Consider the following 17928-nt stretch of genomic DNA (forward strand, 5'->3'; position numbering starts at 1 on the left):
CCCCAGGCTCCAAACCTCCTGCTTCTTACCAGTGTTGAAAAAAACTTTATATTCACTGATATATGCAGGACCAGAAAATACCTGTCTTTTTGCGGTTAACTTGGCATCCTCAGGGTCCTTCCATGCAGGATACACCAAATGCTTGAGTGATATTACACCCCAAGGAGAGCCCACAGCTGATATCTCTTCAAACTAAAACTTTGTTTTTTCCAAATATCAATATTTGCTGATGCCTCTTAAAAGCTTTAACATCCTTTGTAGCCCTCCTCCCACCCAAGGTAAAAAAAAGAAGGATGGAAGCATTGGGTTTAGTGGTGGTGGCCCTGTTTAAAAAGGTTCATTGGAGCAACTCTCATCTGTGTTGTCTGGATAGCAGAATTACATTACACGGTTTAGCAGAGGCAGCTTGTTCCATTAGCAAACATTTCATGAATACACTAGTAGTTCAATTTTGCAGAGTTGTCATAACAGACAGGAAACAGCAGCAGTGGCAGAACCTAGTAGGACAGCCAGGCTTCTGTACGTAGCCTGGACAGAGAGAAGGTCTATGCTGTGATTCTCTCAGGGAATTGAAATCAGCAGAGACTCAAGATCCACAAACATTGTTGCTGCTGCTTCATTTGTTTGCCATAGTCTGTGTAGCCAACTTTCCCTTGGAAAAAATAGCATATGTTTGAAACGTTTGCTGCTGCTACAAATACATTACTGTAGCTGAGTAATCCTGTACATTATTTTCTCTTCAGAGGGATTGACACTATCCAAATCCTTTACAGTTATTGCTGCTAATTTTGAAACGGGTAATCCAATATGTGATCAGTTGAGAAAATTCAAAACAGTGTACCTGCTTTGACCATGTTTCCAATATAAAAATTTAAAAACACTTACAACCTATGAGCTGTAATGGTACTGGAAACCCTTAACAACCATCTCAATAGCAGTTACATATTCTTACTCTTGTATAAAAAATAGAATTAATTGGCAAAAGGTGATAACAATTTGTTTTTGAATGGGCTAGCCTGTCGGTGATTTTGGTCAAGATGATAATTATCAAAAGCATGATTTCAAGCAAGTTTATAAAATAATGTGTTTAAGATATGGAGCTCATTTGCAAATTTTCCTATCCTGTTTGGCCAAATGCACATGCCATCTAGTTGTAGGGATTAATCTGGTTTATATTGTAGAAACTCAACCTAAATATACATGTTTTTTCATGCATCTACCAGCAGGGTCACAAACCCACAGTTTTATTTCAATTGTCATCTATAAAATTCCATCCGTTACAAACAACTGTCCCATGGTTGCTGGGAATCGGTGGTAGAGTTTTTATTTTTTTTTTCTAGTTCTATGTTAAATGTCAAGATATGAAAGGTAATAAGTGAGTGGAAAAACAATTTGGAATTGTATCTTAATAATATATTTCCCTTGGATTTTATTTTGTTTTATGTTTTATTAAGAAAATTATTGAACTTGGTGACTCAAGACAGCAAGTATAATACATTTTTTTTCTATTTTCTTTTTGTCGGAGCTGGGGACCGAACCAAGGGCCTTCCGCTTGCTAGGCAAGTGCTCTACTACTGAGCTAAATCCCCAACCCCATATAATACATTTTTAAAAATGATTTTAAGCAATATATTATGTGAACCTGAATTTTAACTCCAGTACTCCTGATTCTCAAGGGGACTTTTTCACACTTTTCTTTCTTGAATTTGAAAAATGAAGTGTACTTATACCTAAATCGAGTTTTAGAGGAGCAAAATGATATAATTTGAAGGAAATACTTAGAGTAGATTATAGGATTAATAAATAATGATATTTGACTATATCCTCCCTAGATGGTGAAGCCCTTGAAGGAAAGCAGAAACTTCATTTTTTTATAAACCTATTTTCTAGACATGTACTGGAAACATAATAAGTAATCACTTATTTTTGGAGTAAGAGTATGAATGAGTTAGAGTAGTACATATAATCTCCAATTACCAAAAGTCAGATTTGTAGAACCATCATCATGTTAAAAAAGAAGAAATGAATACTCAAACAGAGTCATTTGACAATAACATCATTTTTCTCTTATTTGACTAAACCATATACATTATGCCTAGGCAATTTCTTTCAAAAGCAAAGTTTTTGGTTAGTAAAGAATGTATGTATGTATATATGTATATGTGTATACATTTGTATATGTGTATGTGTACATAGGGACACACACACACACACACACACATATATATATATATATATATATATATATATATATATATATATATATAATTGTGTATGTGTACTTAAGGGCATATGTATATATGTTTATATGTATATATGTATATACGTGTAGGTGGACACATTTATATATATATATATATATATTTGTTTGTATGTGTATATGTGTTTATATATATATTTATGTAACATAAAATGCACTCTACTTTCTAACTTTATGAAACTTTTCACAGCTATACATTAGTACTCAAGATTTTTAAAAGCTGTTTCATAAATTTTGATTCATTGTAAAGTTACAGTTCAGAAAAGAGATTCAAGGTAGCTAATTAATTTTTATAATATCAAATTTCCTCATCTATTTCATAAAACACAAAGATTTAGTTTGGTAATGTGACTGTATATGGGTTTTAGCATGAGACATATCTAATTAACTTTTCCATCATGTGATGTAATTTCAGGATACTAAAGGACCTATGTGAGTTAGAAAATATAACAAATGGACTGCTGTATGTGATAGATCAGAATGATAGAAAGATACATACATACATACATATTTACATACATGAAAGATCACAGATAAGTAGAATAATATCACATACTCAGAATCATCAATCATGAAATAATTATTAAATGTGAAATATCTTCTTATATGAAGCACTATTTTAAATGTGAATTATGTTCATATCTTTATACCTAAAGGAACATTTATCAGCCGTAATTTTAAAATAAAATGTCTATTTAACACTTCCACTCAGGTAATTAATAGAGATGAAATACTTAGATTCCTTTACATTAATCTGTCAAATTCTCCCATCATCTCGTCTTTGTTACTTAAAGGCATAACATCATACTTTGTCTCTATTTGCAAATCTTCAGCTACTTTCCACCCTGCTCTGCATTCTACCTCAAATCTTATCACTATATTTAAGTCTCTAAGAGATCCTCATGTGCTATCATGAAATTTAATCATGATCCATCATTTATTATCTTTACTAACATTGCTCTCATACAGGTAATTATTATTTCTCTGTCACAAATGAGATCACTACCGCTTCCGTGTTTTCAGTACTATTTTCAACATCAACCATTTTATAATTGCTCTTTAAATGAGATAATAAAATGATCTATTTTCCCCCAATAAATTTTCCACCAACAGTTTGTTCCATTGAATCTTTAGACAAGAAAAACAAAGTTGTTACAAAGTTCTAGTTCTACTCAGATTTAAAACAGAAAGCTGGCTATGTGACAAGAATCATAGGAAGAACACTTCTGGAAGAGAAAGCAGAGCTTGGAGAAGACCTCATGCAGAGAAGTGCTTCATGCAATTTTAAACAAAAAGTGTGAAAGACCTGAACTTGCATATTGAATATTATTTGTTGAATAATATTTACAAGTGATTCTGAGTGGACTACATAAGCATGTTTATTTATAAATCCATGGTAAATGCTAAAAAAAAAATGACATCGACGTGTAATAGAGCAGAAAAGGAAATAAAGTGGAAATTTGGTACAGGTTACATTATGGATGTTATCAGTTTAAACATGCTGATTTCATGTGATGAATATCACAGATATACTAACAGTATTGCATGACTCTATAGTGAAATTACACAGAGTGAGAACACTAACAATAACCTGTGACAAAAATGGCTATATTCTTTAATATTTCTTTTTGAAAACATTCATTTCACTTAAGAAAATTCAATAAAGGAACCAAAGATAACTCTTTTCATCTTTTGCATATCCAATCTTTAAACAGACAGGAGTATACTGGACGAATTTTCTTCAAGCATTTTGCTACTCCAGTTATTATTAATTTAAAACAATTTGCAGATCAGGGTGTCATACTTGTGGGTATTGGTTACTAAGACCCAATAATCTCCTCAGAAGGACATCCATATAAAGGAATCTAAAATAATTTCCATTTAAATATTAAAAATCTTAAATATGAAGACTGCTTATCATTTTCACAATACATACACCATTTGTAATTACTTCATTTTTACGTATCAGTATCAGTCACTCTACCTCTCTTATTTTGATATATGACAAGCTTAACAAAGAGCAGACCCTGTGTTTCTCAGCAAGCCTCACATTTCACCCATTTTCCACTGCATCTGGGCCATATTACAATCAATATAATTAATATTTTCAAGTAAATGATAATGGGATGCAAATGCATATTTTGATATTTCCTACAGTAAAACAAGTAAAAAGATCCAATAAAAGAATAGGTACAGAATTTGTTTATATGAAAACAGTAGGTTAATAATACCTTATAATATCCACCCTAATTCATATTGAGTCAGTGCTGAAGTATATGTGTCAGTGTTTATGAAAAGATTAAATATCTTTTATGTATCTTTCTAAAAACAATTGGACATAGTCAATAAAAAAGTGTCAGGCTCAGATAAGGTTTAGAAATAATTAAAATAAGTTCCAAAAAATATTCTAAAAGACAGTTATACAACATATAAGTTTAATTCTCAGGCTCCATAACTAAATAATATAGTACTTGTATTCAATTTGCACATACAATTTTAATTTACATAGGTAATAAATGTTTAAAATCTCAAAAGCTATATTTATTCAACAGTAAGATTTCAGAAGTGTAAGTTTATTCTTTTTTTTCATTTTCATTAAATAGGGTATTTCTCATTTGTATTTCAAATGTTTTTATCTTTCCTGGGTTCCTCTTCATCACCCCTAGTCTCTCCCACTCCCTCATTTTAGTGATTGTCTCCTCCACATGGACACTCCCTTCCTTACTGTCCCAGACAACCAAATATCCAAACTTTTAAAATGGGTTAGAGAGCTAAGCCAAGAATCCTTAACTGATGTAACTCAATATCTGAGAAACATATCAAGAAATGTTCAACATCCAGAGTTATGAGAAAAAAGGAAATCAAAATGAACCAGAGATTCTACATCACACCAATCAGAATGACTAAGATAAAAAACTGATGCAGTAGCAGAGTGGTCTAGGATGTAGACAAAGTGGATCACTCCTCCACTGCTGGTGGGATTAGTAGCTCTATAGCCACTTTGGATATCAAGGTGGAGGGTCAGAGAAAATTGCAAATAGCTTTACTGAAGACCCAGCTTTACCACTCACTTCAACACATATGCCCACACTTGATCCACATATAACAAGGACATGTGCTTGAACATGTTCAAAGCAGTCTTACTCATATTAGTCAAATGCTGGAACCAATCGTGAAATATGTCATCCCCACTGAGGAATAAATAGAGAACGTGTGCTATAATAAAACACAGGAACACAACTCAGGTATTAAAAATGAGGACACCAAGAACACTGTACACAAAGGGAAGAAACTGGAAAATAGTGAAGTAACAGAGTACAAAAAGGTCATATCATGGAATGTACTTAGGGACAATTGGATGTTAGCCACAAAGTTAGGAATACCCAGTATTCAAATCCTTTATCACATGGAGGGTAACATGAAAGAAATCCAATTATGGATGCTTGCAACAAACTTAGAAGGCAGAGGGATGAAGGGACCTAGCTAGAGGTAGAGAAGGATAGACAAAGTGGGGAGGGGGATAGCAACAATGAAAAGAGACAAGAGAGAAATCCAGAGGAAAAGTGGAATAAATAACAATAATCATCAATGGTGGGTGGTGAACTTGGGTATCCCCAGGAAAGTCCCAGATTTCAGGAAAGCAAAAGGCTCCTATGCACCTACTGGGATGTTAGTAGTTTAAATACTAAGCAGCAAAGAGATAGAACAACTAGAGACTGCCTCTTGTAGCTACACATGACCCAAGTGGAGGGATGGTGCTCCCCATGCAGCTCAAAATTTTTAACCTATAAATATGCAAGGCCTAAAAAAAAAGTAAAAGAAAAGAGCAGAGAATGAAGAAAGCCCCTTCAGAGACTACCTCACCATAAGAATCATTTCATCCACAGACCTTAAATCCTCGCACTATTCCTGATGTAAAGATGTGCTTGCAGATAAGACCCTAATATGTCTGTCCTCTGAGGGGCTCTGCCATCATCTGACTGAGACCGATGCTGATACAGCTAAACATTTGACAGAAAACTGACAGCCACATAAGATGAGTTAGTCTAATGCCTAAAGGATCTTAAGGGGATTGGAAACCAATATGAAACACAAGAGTATCAATTAAGTTTATCCTTCAGAGTCTCAGGAAATTTACCAACGAGAGTATACTTGGCCAGTACATGGTTACTGCTATATAGATAGCAAAGCATATGGAGAAGACAACTGTCCAATCTTTAATCTCTGGAAAGGAAGGCAATCGGTCTTGTGGAAATGTCATATCCCAGAGAAGGGGGATGTTAGATGGCTAAAGTGAAGTGGCCATGTAGATGGAGGAGCACCATCGTAGAAACAAACAGCATCGGAAAGGCTTGGGGGATTCAAGAAAGAAAGAAGAGTTTGGGAAATGACTTTGAAATGTAAACAAATACATAGATTATTTTGCACTTCCAATGTTTATAATATAAGATATGTATGTTTCCAGCAGACATGTTAACATCTCTCTCCTTAATGAATATACAGTCAGTATTTGTAACATAGGTTTACTGAAAGTTGAAATCCAAAATTGTTGTGACTTACTTATTATTCAAATTTCACATAGATAAACCCATTCAATATTTTATCTTCTGCCCATGTAACTATAGCAAATATTTAGTTACTTGATAGAAAATTAAAAAAAATTGTCTTTCTACTCCATTAGTTTTCCATTCAATGCCTCAAATGTCTCTCAATTTAACTGTATGTACTACATTCCCTTCATTGTTGCTCTTTTCCCTGTCTCTTCACATTTGATATTCCTGTTCCTGACTGTGTCCTTCAGCAATACACAAGTACACTTGCACTTCTCAAAATATATACAGTCTGTTTCACTAGACTCTTACACAAAATGATCATACAGATACACAGTTTAGAGAATTAACATTCAGATTAAAGTGAATATGTAACTCATTTTTTACTTTTTGATCTGGATTAACTCATCTAGGATGGCATTCACAACAGGAATTCTGATTTATTTTCATTGATATTGGGTTTAAAATACTTGTGCATTATATACTTCCTACCTTGGATTAGTCCGGCATACCACACACAGAACAGAACAAATCAATTAATTGTAGGATATGTGCATGTATGTGTCTAGGTCATTCCACAGTAACTCATGCTAAATGTTTGACAAGCAAATCTGTTCAAAGATAGAATGACCTCCCTTTTTTGCATGTTTCTTAAACATACCAAATCACCTCACATTGCACCAATTATTTATAACTCTGGGCTACAGATTAAATTCATTATATCTACCATTAATCTCTCCATAGGGATTAAGAGCTTATTGATAAATAATTTTGTAGTCTTTAGATTAGAATTTTGTCCCAAAACTCATTAAGTATTTATTGTTCTGTAAATTCAAACCTAAGTGGTATTTCGGAAATTTGAGTTTCATGGTCAGACTTCGTCAGCTAAATGCACTCTGTCCATTGTTGGCAAGTTCAGGCTATGCTTCCTGAATGTCATGTTTGCTGTGACTACCTTGTTGTACAGTCATGGGATACGCAAGTGAGTTCTCATATAGTTTTCTCAATACTAAATTGATCTGATCAGAATCTGTGAAGTGACGAATCAATCCCTTTGTGCTGAATGTAGGTTGCCAAACTCCCTCTGGATAATTTTTGAATAGCATCTTGTACTTATGCATGTGCTTTTTAGGTGGTTTCTCATTATCTATTAACACTCCACATAGATCTGGAGCATTATATTATTGTAAGTTTCCAAGCCAAGTGATTACCTGTCCCGGATTAGAATCGTCTGTGAGTTTCTAGATCAATGTGTGTAATCCTAAGGGATTCTTCTTGATATATTATCATCTATGGATGGTGTAATATCTACAACGTTTGATACACAGCCTTTGATACACCTTCCTTCTGCTGTGTAAAATAAAATTATTTACAGCAATGGGATCCTGTAATATTTAGGCTACTACATGAATCCTTTAGTAAAATATGTCTATGCATGCTTATTCATGCCCAAAAAGATCCATGGGGAGACCAACCTGGCTAAAAATGTCAATTGCTACTCAGATGTCCACTATGTGTACAGTCTGAGGAAGAGTCAGTTCAGTTCAGGTGTGGAACTGAAGAATACTCAGCCATTTTCCAAACGAAAAAAAAAAATCAAGTGACTAAGATAAGGATTGAGAGAATGCTTTCATCTATGTAGAACATTAATTTTAGACTCACATACAAATGTGTGATGTGCAGTATTATCAACACTTTATTTCAGTAGGAATTATATACTTTTGGGTATGGTCCCTCTGGACTATTGTATGATATCAATATAGTTTGCTGTGACAGATTTTCAAGTAAATATGAAATATGAGGACTCCAGCAGAGTAACTCTTGCTCAAGTAATACCCTTCATGTTATTTGTGACCCTCACTGGGAACACTTACTGCTATGTATCAGTGTTCTGATTATATTTTAAGTCTTTTTTTTTGTTCTCATGCTAACTTTTGATGTTTCCTTTCTCCAATAGAATAGTTAGTCAATGAGCCTGTATACCAGACATCAGATGCAATATCAAGCATTGGTTGCAGCTTGCCCCTCTGCTGAATTCACAGCTATGAGGAAGTGTTTCTTATGAGAAGTAATTGATCTCTACAATGTAGATTATTGTTGTCTGTGTTTTTCTCTGACTTCCTCAGTACTCTTAAGGGTCATATGAGGGAAGAAATCACAATGAGAGTGAGAAGCGATCTTTCTGGATCCCAGGATAGACAAAATACACCAAAGTTTCCTTGCAAGATATAAGAACATAGTGGACAGGATTTGTATTCAACTTAGTCAATGAAATGCTCTCCCTTTATACCCTGTATATGTACAAATATTTACACAATTGGATTGGCTTGTTAGCTATGCCTACTTACCCAGCCTGCCCAGTTTTCAGGCTGTGAAGAGGAGACTTTGTTCTCAGCAAGGGATCACCTGGTGGACAAACATCTTACTCTTGCTCACTGTTTCCCTGTTCCTCCAAGTTAAGCAGCTTCTTTCAAATGGATCTCCATTGTCCATATTATCCCTGACTTCAGGTCTAAAGCTATGAGCCCAGTCAACAAGAAAATCTCCATAGCTAAGAAAAAGTAAAATTTTTCATTATTTAATGCTGAGGTCGAGGGGCAGATACTATAGTGACTTTCTTTATTCTAAGATCTTCTTGAGACAGGGAAGGGGGAAGAGCATTGGAGGAGGGTAAGTTTTGATCTATCTAGGGTTGCTTAACAATAATAGTAATAATAATAATAATAATAATAATAATAATAATAAGTAGTAGTAGTAGTAGTAGTAGTAGTAGTAGTAGTAGTAGTAGTAGTTTAGACGAGGAAGATTATTCAGCATTTAAGAACACTGCCTGTCTTTCCAAAGGTCATGAGTTCAATTCCAAGTGTACTAATCGTGGCATCCAACCATCTATAATGTCATCTGATGCCCTCTTCTGGTGAGTCTGACAGGTACAGTATACTCATAAAAATCAAATAAAATAAATCTTTAAAATAAATAAAAAACAAAAGTTTACTTATCTAAGTTTAAGTTACTGTGCTTCTGTAGCTGACCACCTTTCTGTGTTCCTCTGAGGACAGAAAATGCATCTCTCTCTATTAAAATCCAGGATGAGAGCTCACACACTGCTTGCCATATCTCGTCTGTTATTCCAACACAGCTTCTGCTTTTCTGAGAAATGAAATAGCTTCCATTACACTCCTATCCTACCTTCAATTTCTACTTTTGAGAGGCACATCAGAAAAGTGTGTTTGTGCATGAGGACGTTGGAGTTGCAGTTTCTTCTGATGTGAGAATATTGGGTTTAACACAGAGGGGTCAAGACGATCAAGGAATGACTGGGTGTAATAACTATCTTTTGTTCAAATTCTGCTGATGCCATGGGTCAGTATTCCTGGAAGTTTACCCAACTCACAGGTTTTCTTCTTGAGCTCAATAGTCAGTTTCTCCTACTTCTTAATCTGCTGAACTTGCTCATTGATGGTGGAAGGTTGGCATGATGCCTTCCCAGCAGACCCTGTAGATAAACACAAGGGAACATGCATATTAATGGCCCCGGTCACAGGAGAGACCATTCTGAGTCCCCCAACAAAGCATGAGGAAAGGGGAAATCTACAGACACTTTGAAGCACTGAGAGAGTAAGAAAGCTCTTTTCAAGTTGGACCTATTAGCTACTCTCCTGCCTCCAACCATGATTCCTAGACATATGCAGGTAAGTTCTGTAGTCCATAGTTCTTAGGACAACCAAGCCCTAATCATGTATGTTCAAGAAAAATGAGTCTGAAATCTTGATACATTTCCAGGGGAGTATCCCTCTCTCTCTCTCCTTGTCACAACATGTCAATGAATGTACAATAATCGTCTGTAGATGAAGTCCTATACTCTACCCTGAGAGTAGAAGATTTATCTGTGTGGCTCCTATTGGATATCTTTCTCATTCAGAGTGAAATTAAGGAACTCATAGCAAACTAACTGCATGCTTGTCAATTTCTGGCTGTCTGCCAAATATTCATCAGATATTCTTGACGCTTGGTCCCTTCTTTAAAAGTCCAGATGTTTCAGACCATAAGTCCTGCTCCTAGAAGGTCTGACCCAAGCACAGCTTCTGCAGGAAGTTCCCCAGTACTGGCTCAGGGCTTACTCTCTCTGCTTTACACCAGATTATTTATTTTGCACTTTTATAACAAGAAAGAAGTCCTAATATCATTTTTGTCTCTCTCTCATCTCTCCATGCACTCTGTTTTTCCTGTAAATAACTCGATAATCCTAGAAAACATGTCTGTGTCTAAAACAATAAGCATTAACTAAATACCACAAGGGCAGCTTCTGTTTCCATAACACTAGTGACATCACAAAGAATACCATGGAATTCCAGGCATGCAATAGTGTACCAGAGGAGTGTCCCCTTCAACAGTACATAACTATCCATTAACCAGATATTCTCCAAATCAACAAGCCAAGTTGGCCTTTCCAGTACCTTTGCTGAGACACAAGGGAAGACTTTCCATCACTCTACCTTCTAAAAATGGAGATATGACTGATTAATTGAATTTTTTCCTACCTTCATGTACAGATACTGAAGCCTAAACTTGCAAACAAAGCTCAGAAATTGTTCATCCCGACCTTACTATGCACACTGAAAATGACAATGAAGAAAGGAAGTTGAGAACTTAGGTCAGTATGATTGTCATTTATGCAACGATTCTAAACAGTTAATCACTCTAAGCGGACATCTTCTTTAGCTAAATGATCATTTTATCCAATTTCCTCATCCATTGCTCCTCCTAACTAATGCTGGAGAGTTGGGATTATGCCTTCCTTGTAGAGCTGGTACATAGATAAATACAAGTAAGCAAAGACTTTGGAAAGATCCACAGAGAAGTACAGTTTAGTTGAGGGAGTAAAAAAAATTGGAATAATTATGTAAATTCAGGCAAAATCATTGTTCAGAGCCTCAAAAATAACATGTTTAGTCATGGGGTTCTTTATGATGTGAACAGCAGTTCACAGATCAGGCTACAGGTGCATTGCTTAACATAGGTGCAACTTGAGACCTCAAAAACAGAGGAAGCATGATGAGTCAACCTTGGAATGCAATTAAGAAGTCATGCTGTACTATGGAGAGGTATCCTGCGGAGGAAAGAGACAGACAGAGACAAAGACAGACAGACAGACAGACACAGACACAGACACACACACACACTCACACACACACACACACACCAAAACAAAGCATCAGTCGTGGTGACAAGTATGTTGTAGATCAATCATAAGGAGCTTCACCCATAGAATAAAAGTCAAATTCTTCTGTTGGGTGCCACATGTGACAACGTCTATACTCTTGAAAGGGTGTCACTACTACATTTCTGGAAAGCATCTATTAGAAACATACAGACAGGGAATGGTAAAGTAGGGTAGAGTCTAGGTATTATTAAACTATACATGTTTATTAAAGCCCCATGTAACCTTTGTCATGATGCTGGCAGTCTCAGCAAAGAGAAGCCAACCTATGGTCAGCCTGACATGCATTTCTTGAATATCTAAAAATTTTCTTTTTATACATGCGTATTGGACTCTATGCTTGTTGGGGGTTGTTGAATATTCTGCATCTTCACAGTTGTTCTTGTCTAGTAGATTTGGATGTCAACTCTATTTCTAATTGTGGTTCTCCAGAGGACTCCAAGTTCAGATTACCCTGGGGTTTATGAGATAAGGAAGGGTATAAACTGGAAAGAAATACATTAACATTAGTAAAGACTGTTGTAGGATAGAGGAAAAAAATATGACAGAGAGGCAGAGAGAGAGACACATAGAGAGAATGAAAGAATATGCCTTAAGTACATGAAGCCAGAGAAGAATTTGTGAATCTAGAAGACAAGGTATGATAGACTGCCTGTAAATCCCAGTAACTAAGAAAGGACCTTGGATCCAGTTTTGATATTGAGGCTTCATACAGCTTGGCCTTTGCCAATGTGAGACACACGATTTCAATGAGCAAATCCATAGACTGGAAAATGTAGTTATGGTGGTCCAGAAAAAAAAAAAAAAACAACACAGAATTGTCCCCTCTGTCTGCTTCTCATTACTCTGGTCTCCCGTGTCACAGGATGCTGAATGGTCTTCCACATACCCTCAGATGCTGCTCACAAGGAAGAGCAAATTTCTTCAACAGTACTTCATCTGAGCCTACCCTTTGCTTGTGGATGGTACTCAGCAAGTGAACTGATAGGTTATTCTTTTCCTAGCTGGGTGTTAAAGTTCAGACTTGAGCATCCCACTCTGTGATTTTTCAACAGTTACATGTATCCATTGGGATGGCAGTGTCACAATGACTGCAACTGTCTTGTCACGCCTTTCACATGCTTCATGTGACCGAGTTGAAAGTCTGTCTTAGCTTATTTACAGATCCACGGGATGCAGCTCGGCTTCAAAGGCCACAAGTGTGACCGCAGAAAACAAGAAAACAATGACACAGTACACAGTTATAATGTAGACATGTCGGGGTATTTCCTCCAAATTTTGTTTAAAAGCAGATTTTTTTTTCTTTATTATCTTGAGTATTTCTTATTTACATTTCAATTGTTATTCCCTTTCCCGGTTTACTGGCCAACATTCCCCTAACCCTGCTTTCTTACCCCTAAACCCCTTTGTATATGGGTGTTCCCATCCCTATCCTCCCCCCATTACCACACTCCCCCCAACAATCACGTTCACTGGGGTTTCAGTGTTAGTAGGACCCAGGGCTTCCCCTTCCACTGGTGCTCATACAAGGTTATTCATTGCTCCCTATGAGGTGGGAGCCCAGGATCAGTCCACGTATAGTCTTTGGGTAGTGGCTTAGTCCCTGGAAGCTCTGGTTCCTTGGCATTGTTGTTCATATGGGGTCTCAAGCCCCTTCAAGCCTTTCCAAGCCTGTCTCTCATTCATTCAACGGGATTCTCGTTCTCAGTTTAGTGGTTTGCTGCTGGCATTTGCCTGTGTATTTGCTGTATTTCGCCTGTGTCTCTCAGGAGAGATCTACATCAAGTTCCTGTCAGTCTGCACTTCTTTGTCAAGCATATTCTTTTACTGAAGATTATGCTACTCTTTCTAGAAGGCCACTTTATGGCAGAACATTTGGATTATGCCCCATCCACACTTTATAGATTTCTTACATAGACTACTTTCAGTGACAAGGTTTCTGTAAATTGCATACAAACTAACCATTTAAGGACACAAACACAAACACATACACACAAAAGATACACAGGTACACAATGACACACACACACACACACAGTGTGCAGGAATAATAGAGATGTGCATGTTTAAAAAGTTAGGACAGTGGATCTAGAATATAAAATGTGAAGGGTTCCACTAAAATCTAAGACCATAGGATGGAGGATGGGAAAAAATTGTGAGGTGTGCTTTCCCTACAACTTGAATACATTAGCAATGAAATATGAGGCATCAGAACTGCATGGTCAAACAAAGACCAGAAATATACACAGTCAAATGAGTGCAAATACAGCTCATCTCTCTGATCTCTAATGGAAGAGTTCAGGTGTTTCCCACACATCTCCTGCATAGTATTTATTTGCAGTCCAATGCTAGAACACCAAAGGATATTCAAGAACATATAAAGAACTGAAGCCAGAATGTCAGCATTCCCAGAGATCAGAAGAGAAGGGAGTTCTGTTTTCCTCTGCTTCCCTTAACTATGCTTCAGAAAACCAAGGAGACAGCCTCCTCAGGCATATGCACATCTGCAGAGGTTGTAATTTGGCTTTAGAACATCTTAGCCTGTAGTTACACAAGCCAGGATGAAAACTACAAACTACATCAGCATACAGTTGATGTGCCCAGGATCACTCCTAAGTCTCTCTAGACCTACAAGTGTAGATAAACATGCCTTATAGGAATAGAACATGGTTGTTTAGTTCCCTCAATTACTGTTCAGGACACGTACAGAAGACAGGAAGGAGCCAGTCCCTCTTCTATTTCTCTAATTGATATTTCTTCAATGTAGTATAAAACTGCCTGCCAAGGAGACTGTCTTTAGGACAAAACAGCAGGGAAAAGATTGGGAAAAGTTCTACACCAATCCTACATCTGACAGAGGGCTATTACCTAATAAAAACAAAGAACTAAAGAAATAATGATTCAGAGAGAAAATAATCCTATTAAAATTGTGCTACAGGACTAAGCAAAGATTTCTCAACTGAGGAATATCAAATATCTGAGAAGGATCTAAAGAAATGTTCGTCATATTTAGTCATTAAGGAAATGTAAATGAAAACAACCCTGAGATTCCACCACATACATGTAAGTATTGCTGAAATAAAAATTCAGGAGACAGCAGAAGTTGATAAGGATCTCAAGAGAGAGGAATGCTCCTTTTTTTGGTGGCACAAAGAACTGGTTCAACCACTCCTGAAATCAGTCTGGAGATTCCTCAAAAAATTGGAAATTGCAGTGCTTGAGGAACAGATATACATCTTTTGGCATATAACCAAAAGATGCTCCAACATACAAAAAGACACATCCTCAATTATGTTCATAGCTGCCTTATTTGTAATACCCAGAAGCTAGAAGAAACCCTAATGGCATTCATCAGAGTAATTGTTATGGAAAATGTGGTACATTTACACAATGGTGTACTACTCGGCTATCAAAACCAATTATCTCAAGAAAGTCATAGACAAATGGAATGATCTAGAAAATATCATACTGATTGAGGTTACCCAATCACAGAATGGTATGAAATCACACATGTTATGAAATCACCGAAAGTGAATATTGGCACAAAAGCTCAAATTACCCAAGATGCGGTCCTCAGACAACTGGAAGCTCAAGAGAGGACATACAAAATGTGCATGCTCTACTCCTTTTTAAAAGGTGGAACAATAATATATATAAATTTAGAGCAGAGACTGAGGGAATCCCATTCAGAGCATGCCATACATGTGGAAAAATATATACACATCAGTCACCAAAACTAGAAAAGATTGATAGAGCTAAGAAGTGCATGCTGCCAGGGACTGTATATAGATCTTCCCTGTGAGACACAGCTAGAGTATATCAAATACAGAAGTGAATTCTAGAGGCAAATATGTGAACTGAAAACGGATAGTAAGGGGAGTTATAGAAAAAGAGGAGTGGGGCCGGTTAGGGATCATATGGGCAAGTAATAGGGAAAGGAAATAACATTTGAAATGTAAATATAGAAATACCCAAATAAAAAGGAATAAAATTTGCTAAAACTAAAAAAATTAAAGAAATTAAAGAAAATAACAGTGCCAGGTATTCACAGCTATTGACTCAGAAATGTAAAGCTCATTGTCAGGGAATGAGAGCAGAGTAATACTAGTGGAAAGACAGAGATGATGAAGACTCAAGTAGAAACACTTCTCTCTCCCAGATATCAGTGTCAGACACAAACTGCACTATAGGGATCCAAAGCATGGAAGAGTGTACTCTGAGTGGAGTACACAATACTTGTCTTTCCCTTCTTTGTTAGGACCTTATTCTTCTTGACATAAAGAATAAAGGTTATGAGCTATCAGGAAATCAACTATGCTCTGCCCATCACTTGGTTTTGGAATACAAAAAAAAAAGGATATAAACACTCTGACTCCCAGGAACCATAAGGACAGGGAAGTCCAGATGCTTTTGAGCTCCCAGCTCCTGATTCCCATATGTGTAAGGCTCACATCAAGGCAAACTCTTTAAATATCCCACTCAATTCCTACTAAGGACTCTCTGAGCTATCCCAAGTATAACATACTTCTTCCTTTTTTTATACAAAGACAGAAGGCCAGCTTCCTTCTCCCCTTCACTGTTGTCATTATCCTCTTTGTTCTCCCTCCCATATGGGTGTTTACTCTGAATTAGAGGTCAATTAGTAAACCCTAGAGGTACTGCAGGAGTATCTGAGAGGCTGTTGCAGCCACAACAACACTTGTGACATCGCAGAAGAAGTTAGGGGAGTCCAGGTTACAAGATATACTTGAGGGAGAGCCTAATGATGATGTCACTGTGAACTGCCATGTCCTACCTGCTAAACAGATTTCCTTACATTGATCAGACTTGGCGTGCCCTCTCCAGGTATCTCTCTTGTGACTCTGTGGAAACCTTTATGTTGTCCGTCTCTCTAAAGCTGTAGAAATCTCTTTGCTTCATTAGTGGTTACATGCTTTGAATGGAGAAAGGTAGCCAGGGGCTTGGCATGGGTATAAAAGATTTAGGAAGATGGAGTGGGGGAGATTCTTCTAGATAATAATTTTTCCCATGATCATTTATGTGACATACAGAAAAATTTTGTAGGTTTTCTGTTTCCCAAAGGCCAGTATTCTCCCTACAGACATTTAATTGAATGAATATTGTGCTTCAATTTCTTACTGTACATTCCTTGATAGGGGACTTTATAAATATTCCAGAATGTGTACTCAAAAATTCTGTTTTACGATTCCATTTTTTTTGCAATGATTTTGGCAACAAAGAGGGCCCAACATTAGAGTGAATATAACAGTGTAAATATTGTGTGCCTACCTCAAATGATAAACTCCCAAATCCTTATTTTATCCAAAAATTAAGAGACATCAGTAAAGGAAAGGACAACATCTACTCTAGAATGTGGTTCTGTAGTCCCAAAAGATAATCAGTTCTCTGATATCTACATTCCTTATTTCCAAGGTTCAGACTTGAGGGTTGAGAGTGTTTTGCCATGATTCTTTATTCAGGCCATACGTAATATTCAGGAGGATGGGCAGGGAGAGGAATGTCTTGAGGTCCAGGGAAAGCTTATCTTCAATAGTTTCATAAGTACAGAATGCAATCTTTTTGGCATTGTCAATTGTAGATTCTACATTCTTGACCTAGTTGTGTATAATCCATGTTAAAATTCCACCTAACCTCATAGGTGTAGGAGACACGAAAACTACATAAGATTGGTGAAGCTAAGAGGCGCATGCTGCCAAGAACTGGAGAAAGATCGTTCCAGAGAGACACAGTTAGAGCATGTTAAATACAGAAGTGAGTGCTAGTGGGAAACCAGATGTTCATGATGCTTCCCCACTTTTCTTCTATTAGTTTGAGTGTATCTGGTTTAATGTGGTGGTACTTGATCCAGTTGGACTAAAGGTTTCTACAAGGCAGTA

The sequence above is a fragment of the Rattus norvegicus genome, chromosome X (genome assembly GCF_021556685.1).
Source record: "Rattus norvegicus strain SHRSP/BbbUtx chromosome X, alternate assembly SHRSP_T2T, whole genome shotgun sequence".
In the NCBI taxonomy this organism is placed as follows: Eukaryota; Metazoa; Chordata; class Mammalia; order Rodentia; family Muridae; genus Rattus; species Rattus norvegicus.